This window comes from Mirounga leonina, unplaced genomic scaffold (genome assembly GCF_011800145.1).
Source record: "Mirounga leonina isolate KUSES-001 unplaced genomic scaffold, KU_Mleo_1.0 Mir_178, whole genome shotgun sequence".
Classification (NCBI taxonomy): Eukaryota; Metazoa; Chordata; class Mammalia; order Carnivora; family Phocidae; genus Mirounga; species Mirounga leonina.
Window position 1 is genome coordinate 6,543,416 of NW_023270464.1, and position 23,486 is coordinate 6,566,901.

The following is a 23,486-nucleotide window of genomic DNA, read 5'->3' on the forward strand; positions in this document are numbered from 1 at the left end:
AGCAAGTGCACTCTTGGACATTTATCCCAGAGAAATGAAAACTCATGTTCACACAAAAACCTGTACATGCATGTTCATAGTAATTTTATTTTTAATAACCCCAAATGGGAAATGACCCAGATGTCCTTCAGTGGGTAAATGGTCAAAAAAACTGTGGTAAAGCCACACCATATAGAGTCTCTCTATTATTTCTTACAATTGCATGTGAATATACAATGATCTCAAAATTTAAAATTTAATTTAAAAAAAAAACAATCCTTAAAAGAGTGATTCTTTTTCTCCATACAGATCTCATGGCTTTTTTGGGGTTTGTTTGGGTTTTTTGGCTGGGTTATCCTAAATATTTTACAGAGTTTGTTTCTATTGTAAATTGAATCTTATGATGTTATTTTCTTAATGGTTATTGCTGATTAGAGGAATGAAATTCATTTTTATATGCTAATCTCCTATCTGGCAATTTTGCTATATTCTTTTATTTGTTATTATTTTCTTTTTTTGTTTGTTATTATTTTCTGTCTGTTGAGTCTCTTTTTCTATTTTTCCAATGTAAATTATCAGAAAAAAGGGCTAGTATACAAAATCTATAAAGAACTTATCAAACTCAATACCCATAAAATAAAAAATCCAGTCAAGAAATGGGAAGAAGACATGAACAGACATTTCTCCAAAGAAGACATACAAATGGCTAACAGACACATGAAAAAATGCTCAACAGCACTCAATATCAGGGAAATACAAATCAAAACCACAATGAGATACCACCTCACACCAATCAGAATGGCTAAAATTAACAACTCAGGAAACAACAGATATTGGTGAAGATGCAGAGAAAAGGGAACCCTCTTACACTGTTGGTGGGAATGCAAACTGGTACAGTCACTCTGGAAAACACAGTACTTTAAAAAATGTTTTTTAATAATGTATTGAGGGACACCTGGGTGGCTCAGTCCGTTAAGCATCTGCCTTCAGCTCAGGTCATGGTCTTGGGATCAAGCCCCACACTGGGCTCTCTGCTCAGCAGGGAGTCTGCTTCTCTTTCCTCCTCTGTGATTTCTCACTTTCACTCTCTCTCAAATAAATAAATAAAAATCTTTTTAAAAATGTATTGAGAACGCCACATCATTTTCTCCTTACTGTATTCATGTAGTAAATTGCACTGGTAGATTTTTTGATAATGAAATAATCTGATGTTGAATCTTTTCTAATGGTGCCCCTTGCTTTCTTGGTATAAACTCTACATAACCATTTTGTTTTGTTAATATAAAAATACACTATTGAGTTTAATTAGCTAACATTCTGGTTCTCATTTCTGAATGTATGTTCACCCGTGAAATCAGTCTGTCATTTTCTCTCCTTGTAATTCACTTGCTCTGTTTTGGTACCAAGGCTATTAACTGACTTCATATAATGAGTTTGGAAGCTTGTTTTCAAGTTCTATTTTCTGCAAATAAGGGTTTTGTATTCCTTGAGAGTTTGGTACTTATGTAATACTGTCTCAGTCAACAAGGGGAGAATTTGCCATTTCAATATGTTTATTGGTCATTGGTCTTTATAGCTTTTTCTTTCTCCTGGCACAAAATTTAGTATTTTAAGTGTCTAAAAATTTTTCCGCCTCATCTAGGTTTTTATATTTAGTCCTCTATAGTTATTTGTAGTGTTTTTGTCACTGAATCTTAAGTTAAATTGCCTTTTCTTATTTTTTCTTTTTAAATTCATATCAAATAAATACTTCACTTCCCAGTAAAAAAAGAGTGTATCTCCCAATACCTCCAAGCCAGTAATAATTTTCCATTTTCTGTAGAGACTCTTCCCATGCAATCTTCAATCTGGTTAAATCATGCTCTTGTCCAATTGTCATGCTAGAGATTTCTCTTATCATCATCCTAAAAATTCTTTCTGCTTATTTTCTGAATTAGTTAACTTATTTTTAGATCTCATGATTTCCTCTTTCTGTTATTACTGTCACATTTTAGTAGAGCAAATTTTTCTTAAAAAAGATGCATGGCAATCACACTTTGAGACCATATTTCCTGAAAGTATCTACATTATCTCATATGAGACTGATTGACTAGTTTGCATAGAAGTCTGGATTGGAAATAATTTTTCTTTAGGAATATGAAGGCATTGTTTATAGTCTGAGGTCATTTTAACGACTTATCTTTTGTATTCACCATTTTCTTGTACATATTGTTGCCCCCTTTCCAGTGTTCTGAAATGTCAGAGGTTGGTTTCTTGTGATTCCCTTTCCAACATTGTGTCAATGCTCAGTAGAACCTTTCAATCTGGATCTTAAATCCTGAGAAACTTTGTAGTATTATTTCATCATTATTTTCTTATCTGTTCTCATTTTTTAAAACAGCAGGTATGTGGATATTGGCCCTCCCAAACCAATATATTTTTCTTAAAGCTCATCTGTTGCTTTGTTCTACTTTCTTTTTTTAAATTTAATTTTATTTTATTATGTTATGTTAGTCACCATGCAATACATCATTAGTTTTTGATGTGATGATCCATGATCCATTGTTTTCGTATAACACCCAGTGCTCCATGCAGTACATGCCCTCCTTAATACCCAACACCAGGCTAACCCATCCACCCACCCACTCCCCTCTAAAGCCCTGTTTGTTTCTCAGAGTCCATAGGCTCTCATGGTTCATCTCTCCTTCTGATTCCCACCCCTTCATTTTTCCCTTCCTTCTCCTAATGTCCTCCATGCTATTCCTTATGTACCACAAATAAGTGAAACCATATGATAATTGACTTTCTCTGCCTAACTTATTTCACTTAGCATAATCTCCTCCAGTCCTATCCATGTTGATGTAAAAGTTGTGTATTCATCCTTTCTGATGGCTAAGAAATATTCCATTGTATATATGGAGCACATCTTCTTTATCCATTCGTCTGTTGAAGGGCATCTTGGCTCTTTCCACAGTTTGGCTATTGCAGACATTGCTGCTATGAACATTGGGGTGCATATGGCCCTTCTTTTCACTACATCTGTGTCTTTGGGGTAAATACCCAGTAGTTCAATTGCTGGGTCATAGGGTAACTCTATTTTTAAATTTTTAAGGAACCTCCACACTGTTTTCCAAAATGGCTGTACCAACTTGCATTCCCACCAACAGCTTTGTAAGAGGGTTCCCCTTTCTCCACAACCTCTCCAACATTTGCTGTTTCTTTCCTGGTCCATTTTTGCCATTCTAACTGGTGTAAGGTGGTATCTCAATGTGGTTTTGATTTGAATTTCCCTGATGGCTAATGATGATGAACACGTTTTCATGTGTCTGTTGGCCATTTGTATGTCTTCCTCAGAGAAGTGTCTTTTCATATCTTCTGCCCACTTTTTGACTTGATTATTTGTTTTTTGGGTGTTGAGTTTGAGAAGTTCTTTATAGCTCTTGGATACCAGCCCTTTATCTGTAGTGTCACTTGCAAATATCTTCTCCCATTCTGTGGGTTGCCTCTTTGTTTTGTTGACTGTTTCCTTTGCTGTGCAGAAGTTTTTATCTTGATGAAGTCCCAAAAGTTCATTTTTGCTTTTGTTCCACTAGGTTTTGGAGATGTATCTTGAACGAAGTTGCAGTGGCCGATGTCAAAGAGGTTACTACCTATGTTCTCCTCTAGGACTTTGATAGATTCCTGCCTCACAGTGAGGTCTTTCATCCACTTTGAGTTTATCTTTGTGTATGGTGTTAGAGAATGGTCAAGTTTCATTCTTCTGCATGTGACTGTCCAATTTTCCCAGCACCATTTATTGAAGAGATTGTCTTTTTTCCATTGCATATTTTTCCTGCTTTGTCGAAGAATATTTGACCATAGAGTTGACGGTCCATATCTGGGCTCTCTATTCTGTTCCATTGGTCTATATGTCTGTTTTTGTGCCAGTACCACGCTGTCTTGGTGAACACTATTTTATAATATAGCTTGAAATCGGGCAATGTGATGTCCCCAGCTCTTTTTCTTTTTTAACATTTCCTTGGCAATTGGGGGTCTTTCTGATTCCATAAAAAATTTTAGGATTGTTTGTTCCAGCACCTTGAAAAATGTCACTGGAACTTTGATCGAGATGGCATTGAAGGTATAGATTGCTCTGGGTAGCATAGACATTTTAACAATGTTTATTCTTATGATCGATGAGCATGGAATATTTTTACATCTTTTTGTGTCTTCTTCAAATTCTTTCATGAGTGTTTTGTAGTTCCTAGAGTATAGATCCTTTATCTCTTTGGTTAGGTTTATTCTGAGGTATCTTATGGTTTTTGGTGCTATTGTAAATGGAATCGTTTCTCTAATTTCTCTTTCTACAGTTGCGTTGTTAGTGTATAAGAAAGCAACTGATTTCTGTGCATTGATTTTGTATCCTACCACATTACTGAATTGCTGGATGAGTTCTAGTAATTTGGGGGTGGAGTCTTTTGGGTTTTCCACATAAAGTATCATGTCGTCTGCAAAAAGAGAGAGTTTGACTTCTTCTTTGCCAATTTGAATACATTCTATTTCTTTTTGTTGTCTGACTGCTGTTCCTAGGACTTCCAGTACTATGTTGAACAGTAGTGGCGAGAGTGGGCATCCTTGACGTGTTCCTGATCTTAAGGGAAAGGCTCTCAGCTTTTCCCCATTGAGGATGATATTCGCTGTGGGTTTTTCATAGATGGATTTTATGAACTTGAGGAATGTTCCCTCTATCCCTATAGTCTGGAGAGTTGTAATCAGGAAAGGATGTTGTATTTTGTCAAATGCTTTTTCTGCATCAATTGAGAGGACCATATGGTTCTTCTCCCTCCTCTTATTAATGTGTTCTGTCACATTGATTGATTTGCAAATGTTGAACCACCTTGCATCTCGGGGATAAATCCTACTTGGTCGTGGTGGAGGATCCTTTTAATGTATTATTGGATTCTATTAGCTAGGAATTTGTTGAGGATTTTGGAATCCATATTCATCATGGATATCGGTTTGAAATTCTCCTTTTGGATGGGGTCTTTACCTGGTTTGGGGATTAAGGTACTGCTGGTCTCATAGAAAGAGTTTGGAAGTTTTCCTTCTGTTTCTATTTTTTGAAACAGCTTCAGTAGAATAGGTATTATTTCTTCTTTGAATGTTTGGTAGAATTCCCCAGGGAATCCATCAGGCCCTGGACTCTTGTTTTTGGGGAGGGTTTTGATCACTGCTTCAATCTCGTTACTGGTTATTGGCCTATTCAGGTTGTCAATTTCTTCCTGTTTCAGTCTTGGCAGCTTATAGGTTTCTAGGAAGGCATCCATTTCATCCAGATTGTTCAGTTTATTGGCATATAGTTGTTGATAATAATTTCTAATAATTGTTTATATTTCCTTGGTGTTAGTTGTGATCTCTCCCCTTTCATTCATAATTTTATTAATTTGGGTCCTTTCTCTTTTCTTTTGGATAAGTCTGGCCAATAGTTTATCGATCTTATTAATTCTTTCAGAGAACCAGCTTCTAGTTTCATTGATCTGATCTACTGTGTTTCTGGTTTCGAATTCATTTATCTCTGCTCTAATCTTAATTATTTCTCTTTTAATGCATGGCTTAGGCATCATTTGTTGCTTTTTCTCTAGTTCTTTAAGGTGTAGAGTTCGTTGGTGAATTCAGGATTTTTCTATCTTTTTGAGTGAGGCTTGGATGCCTATGTATTTCCCCCATAGGACTGCCTTTGCAGTATCCGATAGGTTTTGGACCGATGTGTTTTCGTTCTCATTGGTTTCCAAGAATTGTTTAACTTCTTCTTTTATTTCCTGGATGACCCAAACATGCTTGAACAGAGTGGTCTTTAGCTTCCAAGTGTTTGAATTTCTGCCAAATTTTTTCTTGTGATTGAGTTCCGGTTTTAAAGCATTGTGGTCTGAGAATATGCAGGGAATAATCTCAATCTTTTGGTATCAGTTGAGACCTGATTTGTGACGCAGTATGTGGTCTATTCTGGAGAAAGTTCAATGTGCGTTCGAGAAGAATGAGTATCCTGTTGCTGTAGGGTGGAATGTTCTGTATATATCTATGAGGTCCATCTGGTCCAGTCATTCAAAGGTTTTGTTTCTTTGTTGATTTTCTGCTTAGATGATCTGTCTACTGCTGAGAGTAGAGTACTGAGGTCTCCTACAATTAATGTATTGTTATCAATATGACTCTATTTTGGTTAACAGTTGGCTTATGTAGATGGCTGCTCCCATGTTGGGGGCATAGATATTTACAATCGTTAGATCTTGTTGGATAGACCCTTTAAGAATGATATAGTGTCCTTCTGTGTCTCTAACTACAGACTTTAGTTCAAAATCTAATTTGTCTGATATAAGAACTGCTACCGCAGCTTTCTTTTGGGGTCTGCTGGCATGGAAGATGGATCTCCATCCCTTCGCTTTCAGTCTGGATGTATCTTTAGGTTCAAAATGAGTCTCTTGTAGACAGCATACGATGGGTCCTGTCTTTTTATCCAATCTGCAACCCTGTGCCGTTTTATGGGAGCACTTAGGCCATTCACATTGAGAGTGATTATTGAAAGATATGAATTAATTGTAATCATGTTGCCTGTGAAGACCTTGTTTTTATAGATGGTCCCTGTAAATTTCTGTTCTATATCACTCCTGGGGTCTTTCTTCTTTCATAGAATCCCCCTTAATATGTCTTGCAGGGCCAGCTTAGTGGTCACATATTCTTTCAGTTTCTGCCGGTCGTGGAAGCTCTGCATCTCTCCATCCATTCTAAATGAAAGCCTTGCCAGATAAAGTATTCTTGGCTGCATGTTCTTCTCATTTACTACCCTGAATATGTCTTGCTAGGTCTAGTTTAGGTTTAGTACCCTTTCTGGCTTGCCAGGTCTCTGTGGATAGGTCTGACGTTATTCTGATGTTCCTCCCTCTGTACATAAGGAATCTCTTCCCCCTAACTGCTCTTAACATGGTTTCCTTTTTCTAAGATTTGCAAGTTTTACTATTACATGCCGGGGTGTTGGCCTGTTTTCCTTGATCTTAGGAGGGGTCCTCTCTGCCCCTAGGACTCGAATGTTTGTTTCATTCCCCAATTAGGGAAGTTCTCAGCTACGATTTCCTCAAATACATCTTCTAGTCCTCTCTCTCTCTCTACTCCCTCCGGGATTCCAATTATTCTGACATTGGAATGCTTCATGGTGTCACTTATTTCTCTGATTCTATTTTCATGGATTCTGAGTTGTTTTTCCCTGGCCTCCTCTTTTCCCTTTTTTCTATTATATTGTCTTCCAGGTCGCTTATTCGCTCTTCTGCCTCAGTTACCCTAGCTGTTAGATTATCTAGATTGGATTGGATCTCATTGATAGCATTTTTAAGTTCTGCCAATTCAGCTTTCATTTCTGCCCTTAGAGACTCTATGTTGCCATTAATTGATTTCTTCATTCTAGCCATTGTCTTCACAATTGCTAGCCTGAATTCCATCTCTGACATCTTAGTTATATCTGCATCCATTTGTAAGTCTGTGGCATATGTCATAATCTCTGAGTCTTTCCTGTTTTGGGGGTTCCTCCTCCTAGTCATTCTGTTGATGGGTAGTTGAGGGAATGTATAGAGTCCAAATTATTGACCAGAACCCAAGCAAGTTGCACCTGTTTTCTAGGGACCTTAAGGGTTATGACATATGCCACAGACTTACAAATGGATGCAGATATAACCAAGATGTCAGAGATGGAATTCAGGCTAGCAATTGTGAAGACAATGGCTAGAATGAAGAAATCAATTAATGGCAACATAGAGTCTCTAAGGGCAGAAATGAAAGCTGAATTGGCAGAACTTAAAAATGCTATCAATGAGATCCAGTCTAATCTAGATAATCTAACAGCTAGGGTAAATGAGGCAGAAGAACGAATTACTGACCTGGAAGACAATTTAATAGATAAAAAGGGAAACGAGGAGGCCAGGGAAAAACGATTCAGAATCCATGAAAATAGAATCAGAGAAATAAGTGACACCATGAAGCATTCCAATGTCAGAATTATTGGAATCCCGGAGTGGGTGGAGAGAGATAGAGGACTAGAAGATATATTTGAGCAAATCGTAGCTGAGAACTTCCCTAATTGGGGAATGAAACAAACATTCGAGTCCTAGGGGCAGAGAGGACCCCTCCTAAGATCAAGGAAAACAGGCCAACACCCCGGCATGTAATAGTAAAACTTGCAAATCTTAGAAAAAGGAAACCATCTTAAGAGCAGTTAGGGGGAAGAGATTCCTTATGTACAGAGGGAGGAACATCAGAATAATGTCAGACCTATCCACAGAGACCTGGCAAGCCAAAAAGGCCTGGCAAGATATATTCAGAGTACTAAATGAGAAGAACATGCAGCCAAGAATACTTTATCTGGCAAGGCTTTCATTTAGAATGGATGGAGAGATGCAGAGCTTCCACGACTGGCAGAAACTGAAAGAATATGTGACCACTAAGCTGGCCCTGCAAGACATATTAAGGGGGTTCTATAAAAGGAGAAAGACCCCAAGAGTGATATAGAACAGAAATTTACAGGGACCATCTATAAACACAAGGTCTTCATAGGCAACATGACGACAATTAATTCATATCTTTCAATAATCACTCTCAATGTGAATGGCCTAAATGCTCCCATAAAATGGCACAGGGTTGCAGATTGGATAAAAAGACAGGACCCATCGTATGCTGTCTACAAGAGACTCATTTTGAACCTAAAGATACATCCAGACTGAAAGCGAAGGGATGGAGATCCATCTTCCATGCCAGCGAACCTCAAAAGAAAGCTGGGGTAGCAATTCTTATATCAGACAAATAAGATTTTAAACTAAAGTCTGTAATAAGAGACACAGAAGGACCTATATCATTCTTAAAGGGTCTATCCAACAAGAAGATCTAACAATTGTAAATATCTACACCCCCAACATGGGAGCAGCCATCTACATAAGCCAACTGTTAACCAAAATAAAGAGTCATATTGATAACAATACAGTAATTGTAGGAGACCTCAGTACTCCACTCTCAGCAATGGACAGATCATCTAAGCAGAAAATCAACAAGGAAACAAGAGCTTTGATTGATACATTGGACCGGATGGACCTCATAGATATTTACACCCTAAAACAACAGAATACTCATTCTTCTCGAGCACACATGGAACTTTCTTCAGAATAGACCACATACTGGGTCACAAATCAGGTCTTAACTGATACCAAAAGATTGAGATTATTCCCTGCATACTCTCAGACCACAATGCTTTAAAACCGGAACTCAATCACAAGAAAAAATTTGGCAGAAATTCAAACACTTGGAAGCTAAAGACCACTCTGCTGAAGAATGTTTGGGTCAACCAAGAAATCAAAGAAGAACTTAAACAATTCATGGAAATCAATGAGAACAAAAACCTATGGGATACTGCAAAGGCAGTCCTATGGGGGAAATACATAGCCATCCAAGCCTCACTCCAAAAAAATGGAAAAATCCCGAATTCACCAACTAACTCTACACCTAAAAGAATTAGAGAAAAAGCAACAAAGGACGCCTAAGCCATACATTAGAAGAGAAATAATTAAAATTAGAACAGAGATCAATGAATTAGAAACCAGAAGCACAATAGATCAGATCAACGAAACTAGAAGTTGGTTCTTTGAAAGAATTAATAAGATTGATAAACCACCGGCCAGACTTATCCAAAAGAAAGAGAAAGGACCCAAATTAATAAAATTATGAATGAAAGTGGAGAGATCACGACTAACACCAAGGAAATAGAAACAATTATTAGAAATTATTATCAACAACTAAATAGAGTTACCATATGATCCAGCAATTGCACTACTGGGTATTTACCCCAAAGATACAAAAGTAGGGATCCAAAAGGGTACATGCACCCCGATGTTTATAGCAGCAATGTCCACAATAGCCAAACTGTGGAAAGAGCCACAGATGGATGGATAAAGAAGATGTGGTATATATATACAATGGAATATTATGCAGCCATCAAAAGGAATGAGATCTTGCCATTTGCAACAACGTGGATGGAACTGGAGGGTATTATGTTGAGCGAAATAAGTCAAACAGAGAAAGACATGTATCATATGACCTCACTGATATGAGGAATTCTGAATCACAGGAAACAAACTGAGGGTTGCTGTAGTGGGGGGTGGGGTGGGAGGGATGGGGTGATTGGGTGATAGACACTGGGGAGGGTATGTGCTCTGGTAAGCACTGTGAATTGTGCAAGACTGTTAGTTCTCAGATCTGTACCTCTGAAACAAATAATGCCATATATGTTAAGGAAAAAAAAGAAGAAGAAGAAGAAGGTAGCAGGAGGGGAAGAATGAAGTGGGGGAAATCGGAGGGGTAGACAAACCATGAGAGATGATGGACACTGAAAAACAAACTGAGGGTTCTAGAGGGGAGGGGGGTGGGAGGATGGGTTAGCCTGGTAATGGGTATTGAGGAGGGCACATTCTGCATGGAGCACTGGGTGTTATGCACAAACAATGAATCATGGAACACTACATCTAAAACTAATGATGTAATGTATGGGGATTAACATAAGAATTTTAAAAAAAAGAAATTATTATCAACAACTATATGCCAATAAACTGAACAATCTGGATGAAATGGAGGGCTTCCTGGAAGCCTATAAGCTGCCAAGATGGAAACAGGAAGAAATTGACAACCTGAATAGGCCAATAACCAGTAATGAGATTGAAGCAGTGATCAAAACCCTCCCCAAAAACAAGAGTCCAGGGCCTGATGGATTCCCTGGGGAATTCTACCAAACAGTCAAAGAAGAAATAATACCTATTCTACTGAAGCTGTTTCAAAAAATAGAAACAGAAGGAAAACTTCCAAACTCTTTCTATGAGGCCAGCAGTACCTTAATCCCCAAACCAGGCAAAGACCCCATCAAAAAGGAGAATTTCAGACCGATATCCCTGATGAATATGGATTCCAAAATCCTCAACAAAATCCTAGCTAATAGGATCCAACAATCCATTAAAAGGATCCTCCACCATGACCAAGTGGGATTTATCCCTGGGATGCAAGGGTGGTTCAACATTTGCAAATCAATCAATGTGACAGAACACATTAATAAGAGGAGGGAGAAGAACCATATGGTCCTCTCAATTGATGCAGAAAAAGCATTTGACATAATACAACATCCTTTCCTGATTACAACTCTCCAGACTATAGGGATAGAAGGAACATTCCTCAAGTTCATAAAATCCATCTATGAAAAACCCACAGCGAATATCATCCTCAATGGGGAAAAGCTGAGAGCCTTTCCCTTAAGATCAGGAACACATCAAGAATGCCCACTCTTGCCACTATTGTTCAACATAGTACTAGAAGTCCTAGCAACAGCAGTCAGACAGCAAAAAGAAATAAAATGTATTCAAATTGGCAAAGAAGAAGTCAAACTCTCTCTTTTTGCAGACGACATGATACTTTATGTGGAAAACCCAAAAGACTCCACCCCCAAATTACTAGAACTCATCCAGCAATTCAGTAATGTAGCAGGATACAAAATCAATGCACAGAAATCAGTTGCTTTCTTATACACTAACAACGCAACTGTAGAAAGAGAAATTAGAGAAACGATTCCATTTACAATAGCACCAAAAACCATAAGATACCTCAGAATAAACCTAACCAAAGAGATAAAGGATCTATACTCTAGGAACTACAAAACACTCATGAAAGAATTTGAAGAAGACACAAAAAGATGTAAAAATATTCCATGCTCATCGATCATAAGAATAAACATTGTTAAAATGTCTATGTTACCCAGAGCAATCTATACCTTCAACGCCATTCCGATCAAAATTCCAGCAACATTTTTCAAAGTGCTGGAACAAACAATTCTAAAATTTGTATGGAATCAGAAAAGACCCCGAATCACCAAGGAAATGTTGAAAAAGAAAAACAAAGCTGGGGGTATCACGTTGCCCGATTTCAAGCTATATTACAAAGCTGTGATCACCAAGACAGCATGGTACTGGCATAAAAACAGGCATATAGACCAATGGAACAATAGAGAACCCAGATATGGACCCTCAACTCTATGGTCAAATAATCTTTGACAAAGCAGGAAAAAACATGCAATGGAAAAAAGACAGTCTCTTCAGTAAATGGTGCAGGGAAAATTGGACAGCCACATGCAGAAGAATGAAACTTGACCATTCTCTAACTCCATACACAAAGATAAACTCAAAGTGGATGAAAGACCTCAATGTGAGACAGGAATCCATCAAAATCCTAGAAGAAAACAGAGGCAGTAACCTCTTTAATATCGGCCACTGCAACTTCGTTCAAGATACATCTCCAAAACCTAGTGAAACAAAAGCACAAATGAACTTTTGGGACTTCATCAAGATAAAAAGCTTCTGCACAGCAAAGGAAACAGTCAACAAAACAGAGGCAACCCACAGAATGGGAGAAGATATTTGCAAATGACACTACAGATAAAGGGCTGGTATCCAAGAGCTATAAAGAACTTCTCAAACTCAACACCCAAAAAACAAATAATCAAGTCAAAAAGTGGGCAGAAGATATGAAAAGACACTTCTCTGAGGAAGACATACAAATGGCTAACAGACACATGAAAAAGTGTTCATCATCATTAGCCATCAGGGTAATCCAAATCAAACCACACTGAGATACTACCTTAGACCAGTTAGAATGGCAAAAATGGACCAGGAAAGAAACAACAAATGTTGGAGAGGTTGTGGAGAAAGAGGAACCCTCTTACAAAGCTGTTGGTGGGAATGCAAGTTGGTACAGCCCCTTTGGAAAACAGTGTGGAGGTTCCTCAAAACTTTAAAAATAGAGCTACCCTATAACCCAGCAATTGAACTACTGGGTCTTTACCCCAAACACAGATGTAGTGAAAAGAAGGGCTATATGCACCCCAATGTTTATACCACCAATGTCCGCAATAGCCAAACTGTGGAAAGAGCCGAGATGCCCTTCAACAGATGAATGGATAAAGATGTGGTCCATATATACAATGGAATATTACTCAGCCATCAGAAAGGATGAATACCCAACTTTTACATCAACATGGATGGGACTGGAGGAGATTATGCTAAGTGAAATAAGTCAAGCAGAGAAAGTCAATTATCATATGGTTTCACTTATTTGTGGAACATAAGGAATAACATGGAGAACATTAGGAGAAGGAAGGGAAAAATGAGGTGGAGGGGGGAATTGGAGGGAGAGATGAACCATGAGAAACTATGGACTCTGAGAAACAAACAGGGTTTTAGAGGGGAGGGGGGAGGGGGGATTGGTTAGTCCGGTGATGGGTATTAAGGAGGGCACGTACTGCATGGAGCACTGGGTGTTATACGAAAACAATGGATCATGGATCACCACATCAAAAACTAATGATGTATTGTATGGTGACTAACATAACATAATAAAATCAAAAAAATAAAAAATAAATAGGGTAATTCTATTTTTCATATTTTGAAGAACCTTCATACTGTCTTCCACAGTGGCTGTACCAGTTTGCGTTCTTGCCAACAATGCACCAAAGTTCTTTTTCTTCCACACCCTCACCAACACATATTGTTTCTTGTGTTTTTTATTTTAGCCATTCTGACAGGTATGAGGTGATATCCCATTGTGGTTTTTATTTGCATTTCTCTGTTGATGAATGATGTTGAGCATCTTTTCATGTGTCTGTTGGCCATCTGGATGTCTTCATTAGAGAAATGTGTAGTTCCTGTCTTCTGCCCATTTTTAATTGAATTATTTGATTTTTTGGTGTTGAGTTGTGTAAGTTCTGTATATATTTTGGATATTAATCCCTTACCAGATATATCATTTGTCAATATCTTCTCCCATTTGGTGGATGGTGGGGTTTTTTGTTGTTGTTTTGTTGATGGTTTCCTTCACTGTGAAAAAGCTTTTCATTTTGGTGTAATCTACAGATTTAAAGCTATCCCTATCAAAATACTAACAGTTATACGAAAACAATGGATCGTGGATCACTACATTAAAAACTAATGATGTATTGTATGGTGACTAACATAACATAATAAAATTAAAAAAATAAAAAAGAGGGCACATTTTGCATGGAGCACTGGGTGTTATGCACAAACAATGAATCATGGAACACTACATCAAAAACTAATGATGTTATGTATGGTGATTAACATAACAATAAAAAAGAACAATGTACTTAAAAAAAAACCTAGAATATAGATTTCTGTGGTAAAGGGTGTATATATAATTAAGGCTTATGATAAGTAATAAAATTATCTTTTCAAAATACTAGCAGCATTTTTAACAGAGCTAGAACAAACAATTCTAAAATTTGCATGGAACTACAAAAGACCCCAATAGCCAAAGTAATCTTGAAAAAGAACAAAATTGGAGGTATCACAAAAAATAGAACAGAATAGAAATAAACCCATGATTATATGGTCAATTAATCTTCAACAAAGGAGGAAAAGATATGCAATAGAAAAAAGTCTCTTCAACAAATGAGGTTGGGAAATCTGGACAGCTACATGCAAAAGAATGAAAATGAACCACTTTCTTATACCATACACAAAAATAAACTCAAAATGGATTAGAGACCTAAATGTGAGACTTAAAACCATAAAATTTCTAAAAGAAAACATAAGCAATAATCTCTCTGACATCAGCCATAGAAACATTTTCTAGATGTGTCTCCTTTAGCAAGGGAAACAAAAGAAAAATTAAACTATCAGGACCACACCAAAATAAAAGAAAAACCCTTTAATGAAAAAAAAAAAAAAAAACCACAAACTTCTAGTAATTTTATGTTAGTTTCCCTTCATTTGATATTTTATTTATTTGCATGTTTAATCTTTGCGAATAACTTTGCTAGATATTAGTCTACACAGTCAGATTCTTTCTAATAACCATGTTTTATTTTTTATAATTCTCTTATTAGGAGAAAACTGAAAAAGTAATTCTATAAGTTTATAACTTCCTAAGCAAACTCTGAAAGTGAAGTGCAAGATGGGGTGATTATCCTACCATAAAATAATACATATTACAAAACTTTCTTCTGGCACAAGAGTAATAGAATAACCTATATAGCCCAGACAGAGCCAAGAATGTGTTTAAGGGTATGGTATATGATAGTGGTTACAATAGCCATCAGTAAGAATGTTTTTATTACTTAAGTGGTGTTGGGTAAATAGCATGACTACCTAGAGAGAGAAATAAAGCTGTATTCCTATCTTACACCAAGCACTATATATATGGCATTGAATAGGTTAAAGTTCTGTAAATGAAATAAATTTATTAAGCTAATAGGAGAAGACTTGGTGTCTTTGTGAACTCAGGTGAAGAAGTCTTTCTTAATTAAGATCCAAAAATCACATACAGTAAAGGGAAAAATTTATGGATTTGACCCATTCAGAATTTGTGATTTCTGCTTAGCAAAGATAAAGTTAACATATGGATGACAAATTGAGCTCTACTCGTTCCAGTATCTAGAACATCCAAAGAACTCCTGAAAATCATCAAGGAGAAGACCAGCAATCCAGTAGGGGAAAAAAAAGGGGCAAGACATGTGGGAGAGCTTTTCAGTTGGAAAACCAGGCAGAATACCTACTAACTGAATAAATATATGCTTAATCTCACTAGTAATTTGACATTTACAAATTTAACATCATATTTCCATATTGACATCAGAAGGATGAAAATTAGAAAATTTGTTAATGTGTTATTAAGCATTTGGGGAAATGGGAGCCCTTGTTTACTTTGGGAACTGAAACTGGTGGAGCCATCTGGAGGCCAATCCTGTAAAATTATGTATGTATGTACCTTCTGACCTGGCCATTTTCCACAGGGGCATATACCCTGAAGAAAGTGTCAGTGATGTACACAGAGACTGATACAAAGACTTTCAGCCTTGGTTATGTGAGTGAGGAGCTGAAAATAACATGATAGCCATCCTTATAGAAATGGATAACAATATAATTGTACATGGTACAGAACTAGGCAGCAGTAATGAAGTAATGAATAAGGCTTACATATATCATCATATGTATGGCTAATAAAATAAAGCAATATCTGCATTCATCACATGCACACCAAATAACTCAATATCACATATATGTAAGTGAATGTATAAAAATGGTTTGAAAGAACTTTCTTTAAATACAATGTGTGTAAAAAAAAATAAATTAAATAAATAAATAAATAAATACAATGTGTGTACATTGTGATGGTCAGGGTAAAGAGTAGAATGGGACTGAAAGATGATGGATGAAGGGGGAAATTAATAATCACATAAATAAAGAGTGAATAAATGAAGGAATGAATGAAGTAACACAAATGGGGCTTTGCAGAGAAGACTGATGGTGCATGTACGAAAGACTGAGGAATATGGTTGAGTTCATTTTTTCATCCGTGGTCCTACAAAGTAAAACTAGTTAAAAATTAGAGGCCGGTGGTTAAAAGGTCATTTCTAGAGAAACTCAGAGCCAAGTTGGAGAGTTGGGTAAAATACCTACAGAGATGACTGTTATTCTCAGGAGGATAGTAATCTTGCCACCCAACTGAACATTTCTATACAATATGACAGAAATCTATTAGAGGAAGACAAGACTATGACCTTTTAGTGATCTTCCAGGGAAAAACATTTTTTTCTATATCCCATTACCACTGAGATTGATGATTCAGGTTTAAGGTCCAAGATCTCTGATCATGTGCTTGGGTTACATAAGAGACTTGAGATTGATGGAGGCTTGCTGAGCATCCAAATCCAACCAGCTTATACTCCATCTAAAGCAGAACTGATTGTTGATTGAACAGCCCTTTTTGTGCTGTGTCACGTTACGGTCTGATGGCTGAGGACAAAGAGGCAGGAGAGTGAAGTGCCTGAGTCCATGTTGGAAACTAGTAGTTATGAAGGCCCTGCTGTGTGCCGGGGGCTTAGGTGGGCTTTATAAATTAATCTTCATGACAAATACAGTAGCCAAGTATTCTTCTATTACATATTACAGATGAGATAAAGAGAGGTGATGTAAGTTGCACAAGGTCGACTGGTAAAAAACAAGCTCTGGTTCAAACCCAAAAATTTCTGACTTCTGTAAATAGCACTTTTCCTTCATCTCTAAAAGGCTAGAACTGCATTTCATTTTTCACATGGACTCATCCAGCCTTAAGATTTTATCATTTTACTAGGCATGCAATCATAGGGTTTCTCATTGCTCCCATGATAAACTGCTGCATCCATAGCCCCTACTGAAAGAACAGGTTAGGTAATTTTCAGTCCACAGCTGACAGACTATGGACCTGTGAAGACCTGAGGTAACCACTCCAAAAGTCAGTGGCCTAAGGTGAAAAGATTTTCCTTGTCAGGTTTTATGGATATCATTTGAATAAGGTAGAGTCTTCTCTGGAATTTGAAGTAGGTGATCTGGCAATGATAGTAGGAGATTTGCCTTGGTAGACAAAGGAAAGCTGATCCACATAGAGAGGAGTGTGTAAATAGCATCTAGCTGAGTGGTCCACCAGTGGAACACTGAGTGGAGGCCTCCGGGTTTCTGCTGCTGAGGGTTGGAGCTGTATTGGAGACAGGGTGCCTTTCAATTCAAGTCTTCCTATTTTCTTAAATTAATTCTTAAGATATACTCTCAATTACATGAGGTACTATGAGCAAATCTGTTCCATGAAGAAAAACAACCCAACTGAATTATTGTTTTGCTTTCTTAACTTTCTAGAAGGTAAGATGACCTTCAACTTTGACTGAAGAGACTCAAGTGTAAGAAGAGAGAACTAGAGAGTGCATTTCACACTTGAGTTCCAAATGGCTACAAGCCACACATGGAGAGGAGCCATGTCCCCTAACATGACTTATGGAGGCAGAGTTGTGGGGAGTGGGATTCTGACTTAGAGGTGTCACTAAATCAGGGTCCAAGGAGTGTTTTAGGTAAGAAACCGAAGTGAAGAGGGCAGTTGTGTGATGAGAATGGGAGCTACTGAAGGCTGAGATGACATCTCAGGATATATGTGGGGAATGTGCTCAGAGATCTATGTGGTTGACATAAATCATGGTGGTGGTTTATTTATGAGCCCTGGTTAGGAGGCTGAAGAGAAACCATTCCAGGAAATCCAGAAAGAAAATAAATAATCAGAATGCTGTGATCACAAGTGGAGTGACCATCCATATTAGTTTGCCTATGGCTACAAGATTTCTTTGGATATGGGATTTTCAGTGCTAAAACCAGAAGAGTCCTGGGCAAATGGGGATGCTTGGTCAACTCTAGAACTTGCAAGTGACTGAAAGTCACTACTTTAGCAAAAATCAGTGATTTGTTGATGCACAGGTGAAACCATGGAGAAGAAAACTCTACAACCCAGTATAAAAAATTGTAGTAAAGGATTATGTAGTTCTGGGGGTTCATGACTTGAGCTTCCGGGATGCTCCCTCTATCGGTATGAGAAGCTCTTGAAAATCACCCAGCCTAGGCTTCTCCAGATATTCTCATGAGAATCTCCCAGAGATCTCATTGGTCTGGATTTGGGATTTGGCTTCAGTAATTTTTTTTAAAGGGATTATTTGAAATTGGAGGGGGAGATGAACCATGAGAGACTATGGACTCCAAGAAACAAACTGAGGGTTTTAGAGGGGAGGGGGGGGGTTGGGGGATGGATTAGCCCGGTGATGGGTATTAAGGAGGGCACATACTGCATGGAACACTGTGTGTTATACGAAAACAATGAATCATGGATCACTACATCAAAAACTAATGATGTATTGTATGGTGACTAACATAACATAATAAAATTAAATTTAGGGTGCCTGGGTAGCTCAGTTGGTTAAGCGACTGCCTTCGGCTCAGGTCATGATCCCAGAGTCCTGGGATCGAATCCCACATTGGGCTCCCAGCTCAGTGGGGAGCCTGCTTCTCCCTATGACACTATCCCTTCTCATGCTGTTTCTCTTTCTCTCTCTCTCTCTCAAATAAATAAATAAATAAAATCTTTTAAAAAATAAAAAAATAAATTAATTTAATTTAATTTAAAAAAAATAAAGGGATTATTTGTTTCTTATTTGGGTGAAACCACTGCTTTTCATGAATAACAGAATAAACCCATGGTTCCCAAAATCACTTCCCAATGCAATCATCTGGAGAGTTAAAAAATAAACATCAATGCCAGTGTCCTACCCCTCAGAGATTGTGGTTTAGCTGGTCTGGGGATGGCCAGGGCTTTAGGACCTGTTAAAGATCAGCAGATGATTCTAATGTGCAGATAAATTTGTGATCCATTCCTATATCTTTTCCCAGAATAGCGCTGGGATTTGAGCAAGGGAAGAGTAAGGATTTGCGGGTACTTTAGTCTTAGATAAATCAACATGGGACCTTAATGAACCCTGTGAGTTGATTGAACATCTCCTCTTGTTATTCTGTTAGGACAGAGAGGGAAGTGATTAAGAGATTTTGCCGACAGCTGGGATGGGACCCTGACCAGATAGAGCCAGATAGAAGCTGACTGCTAAAGGAGCCTCTAGCTTCCCTCCTGCTGTCCTGCCCAAGGCTTCTGACTGATGTGCCAGTAAAGTCCTGGCTCTGGCATGTATCAGCTCAGTTTTGGTTTCCTCACCCCTAAAATGGGGATAATACCACACACTTCAGATAGTGACATGTATAAGCAGCTGATATGTGGTTAAATACACAATAAAGCATTTGTATTTCCCTCCTTCTCACAGCACTGAATATTTGGGTTGCCCCAGGTACTTCCTTTCATAATGGGTATTTCTGCTGTGGCAGACAAATATTCTCAATCTGCAAGCACATTCACAGCTTGCATGAGGACTGCTCCAGCACTCCCAGATGCATCTTTGAGACATTATGACTCTCTGTGACTCAATTTCTCAGGATTTGTGAATTTGCCATCACAGAATATTTGAATAAAAGCTGAAATTTTCAGAGAAAACAACTGTGGAATTCCACAGTTGTGATCCTAGTATTCTGTCAACACAAATCTAGGTCAGCTTTCAAATGTAGTTTTCAAATATCATGACTCAGCAGATTTCAGGCCCCATGATTCATAGCTACTCAAAACCCATGGCTCACTGATTCTCTGATATTATGACAATGATTTTCTATTTCAGTGATTCATAAACAGAAAACATAAATCTAAATCTATAGCAACTACGCAAAGAATATTCATCCTAAAGCTAGCCTCAATTTTACTTATCAAAAAGAAAAGAGGAAGTACCCAAATAAATAGAATCACTAATGATAGAGGAGATCACAATCAACACCACATAAATACAAACATTTATAAGAGAATATTATGAAAAATTATATGACAACAAAGTGGGCAATCTGGAAGAAATGGATAAATTCTTAGAAATGTATAAACTACCAAAACTGAAACAGGAAGAAAGAGAACGTTTAAACAGACCAATACCCAGCAAAGAAATTGAATCAGTAATAAAAAATCTCCCACCAAACAAAAGTCCAGGACCAGATGGCTTCCTGGGGAGAATTCTACAAAACATTTTAAGAAGAATTAATACCTATTCCTCTCAAACTGTTCCAAAAAATAGAATGGTACTGGCACAAAAACAGACACATAGATCAATGGAACAGAATAGAGAGCCCAGATATGGACCCTCAACTCTATGACCAACTAATCTTTGATAAATCAGGAAAAAATATCCAATGGAAAAAAGACAGTCTCTTCAATAAAAGGTGCTGGGAAAATTGGACAGCTATATACAGAAGAATGAAACTTGACCATTCTCTTACACTATACACAAAGATAAAAATGGATGAAATACCTCAATATGAGACAGAAATCCATCAAAATCCTAGAGGAGAACATAGGCAGGAACCTCTTCTTCATTGGCCACAGCAACTTTCAAGACACATCCTCAAAGGCCAGGGAAATAAAAGCAAAAATGAACTTTTGGGACTTCATCAAGATAAAAAGTTTCTGCACAGCAAAGGAAACAGTCAACAAAACAAAGAGGCAACCCACAGAATGGGAGAAGATATTTGCAAATGACACTACAGATAAAGGGCTGGTATCCAAGAACTATAAAGAACTTCTCAAACTCAACACCCAAAAAACAAATAATCAAGTCAAAAAATGGGCAGAAGACATGAACAGACACTTCTCCAAAGAAGACATACAAATGCCTAACAGACACATGAAAAAATGTTCATCATCATTAGCCATCAGGGAAATTCAAATCAAAACCACATTGAGATACCACCTTACAGCAGTTAGAATGGCAAAAATGGACAGAGAAAGAAACAACAAATGTTGGAGAGGTTGTGGAGAAAGGGGAACCCTCTTACAAAGCTGTTGGTGGGAATGCAAGTTGGTACAGCCATTTTGGAAAACAGTGTGGAGGTTCCTCAAAAATTTAAAAATAGAGCTACCCTATGACCCAGCAGTTGCGATAATAGGTATTTACCCCAAAGATACAGCTGTAGTGAAAAGAAGGGCCACATGCACCCCAATGTTCATAGCAGCAATGTCCACAATAACCAAACTGTGGAAGGACCGGAGATGCCCTTCAACAGACGAATGGATAAAGAAGATGTGGTCCATATGTACAATGGAATATTACTCAGCCATCAGAAAGGATGAATACCCAACATTTGCATCCGCATGGATGGAACTGGAGGAGATTATGCTGAGTGAAATAAGTCAAGCAGAAAAAGTCAATTATCATAGGGTTTCACTTATTTGTGGGACATAAGGAATAGCATGGAGGACATTAGGAGAAGGAAGGGAAAAATGAAGGGGGGGAAATTGGAGGGGGAGATGAACCATGAGAGATTATAGACTCTGAGAAACAAACTTACAGTTTTAGAGGGGAGGGGATTGGGGGGATGTGTTAGCCCAGTGATGGGTATTGAGGAGGGAATGTATTGCATGGAGCACTGGGTGTTATACACAAACAATGAATCATGGAACACTATAAACTTATAAACATTGATTGAATACCTACTCTAGTATTGGATATAGCAGTATGAGAGCTTTTTTTAAATTTTATTTCATTATGTTATGTTAGTCACCATACAATACATCATCCCCCCACCCCCCTCCCCTCTAGAACCCTCCCATCATTAGTTTTTGATGTAGTGTTCCATGATTCATTGTTTAGGAGAAGGAAGGGAAAAATGAAGGGGGGGGGGATTGGAGAGGGAGATGAACCATGAGAGATTATACGCAAACAATGAATCATGGAACACCACATCAAAAACTTATTTTGGGCTTCTTTCAAGATTTCTCTTTGTCTTTGAATTTCTGAAGTTTGATTATAATACATCTAGGTGTAAATTTTTTGGTATTTATCTGCGTGGCATACTCTGTGGTTTCTGGATCTGTGTTTTAGTGTCTATTTTGGCGACTCCTCAGCCATTATTACTTCAGTCTTGTGTTTCTTTGTTCTTTTTTCCTCCTGATATCCCTGCATATGTTATACATTTTGTAATTGTCTAACACTTCCTAGACATTCTGTTCTGTCTTTCAAATTCCTTTTTTCTCTTTCCATTTCAGTTTTGGAAGTTTCAATTGACATATTTTTCAAACTTACTAGTTCTTTCCTCAACTATGTCCACTTTATTGATGAGTTCAAGGCATTCTTCATTTCTGTTACAAAGGTTTTTTTTATTTCTTTTATTTCCTTTCAATTATCTCTTACAGTTTCCATCTCTCTGATTATATTACCATCTGTTCTTGCATATTGTCCACTTTTTCCCTTAGAGACCTTAGCATATTAATCACAGTTGTTTACATTCTCCGTTTGATTATTCCAATATTTGGGCCATATCTGAATCTGGTTCTAATGCTTGCTCTGTCTCTTCAGTGTGTTTTGTCTTTTAGCATGTCTTGTAATTTGTTGTTGTTGTTGAAAGCTAGATGTGATGTACTAGGTAAAATGAACTGAGGTAAGTGTAGGCCATTGTGTGAGGTTTTATGTTTATCAAGCTAGGAATTAGCTGTGTTTGCTGTTTTCTGTAAGACTCAGAGGCTATAATTTCCTCCAGTCTCCTTGTTTTTGTCTTTCCTGTTGTCTTTTGGTATCCTAGAGACTTCTTCATTTTTCCTTTTTAAAGATTTGATTTATTTGAGGAGAGAGAGAGTGAGCAAGAGAGAGCATGAGCAGAGGCAGAGGCAGAGGGAGAAGCAGGCTCCCCACCGAGCAGGGAACCTAATGCGGAGCTCAATCTCAGGATCCCAGGATCATGACCTGAGCTGAAGGCAGACACTTAACTGACTGAGCCACCCAGGTGCCCCTGGAGACTTCTTCTTAAGTAAGGTCTGTAATAGGCAATTCTTATATTTGTAATCCTCTGTTATTATACAAGGACCCTATTGATGTAGTGGCAGGTGAAGGAGGCATACTATAGTCCTACACTTACATCTCAGTCTTTTGGTGAGCTTGTGCCCCTGGAGTGTGATCTTCACAAGCACTTTTCCATGGTTCCCACATTAGGAGAGACAGAAAAGATCAAGTGCACTGGAGTTGGCTATTTCCCTTCCCTCAAGTC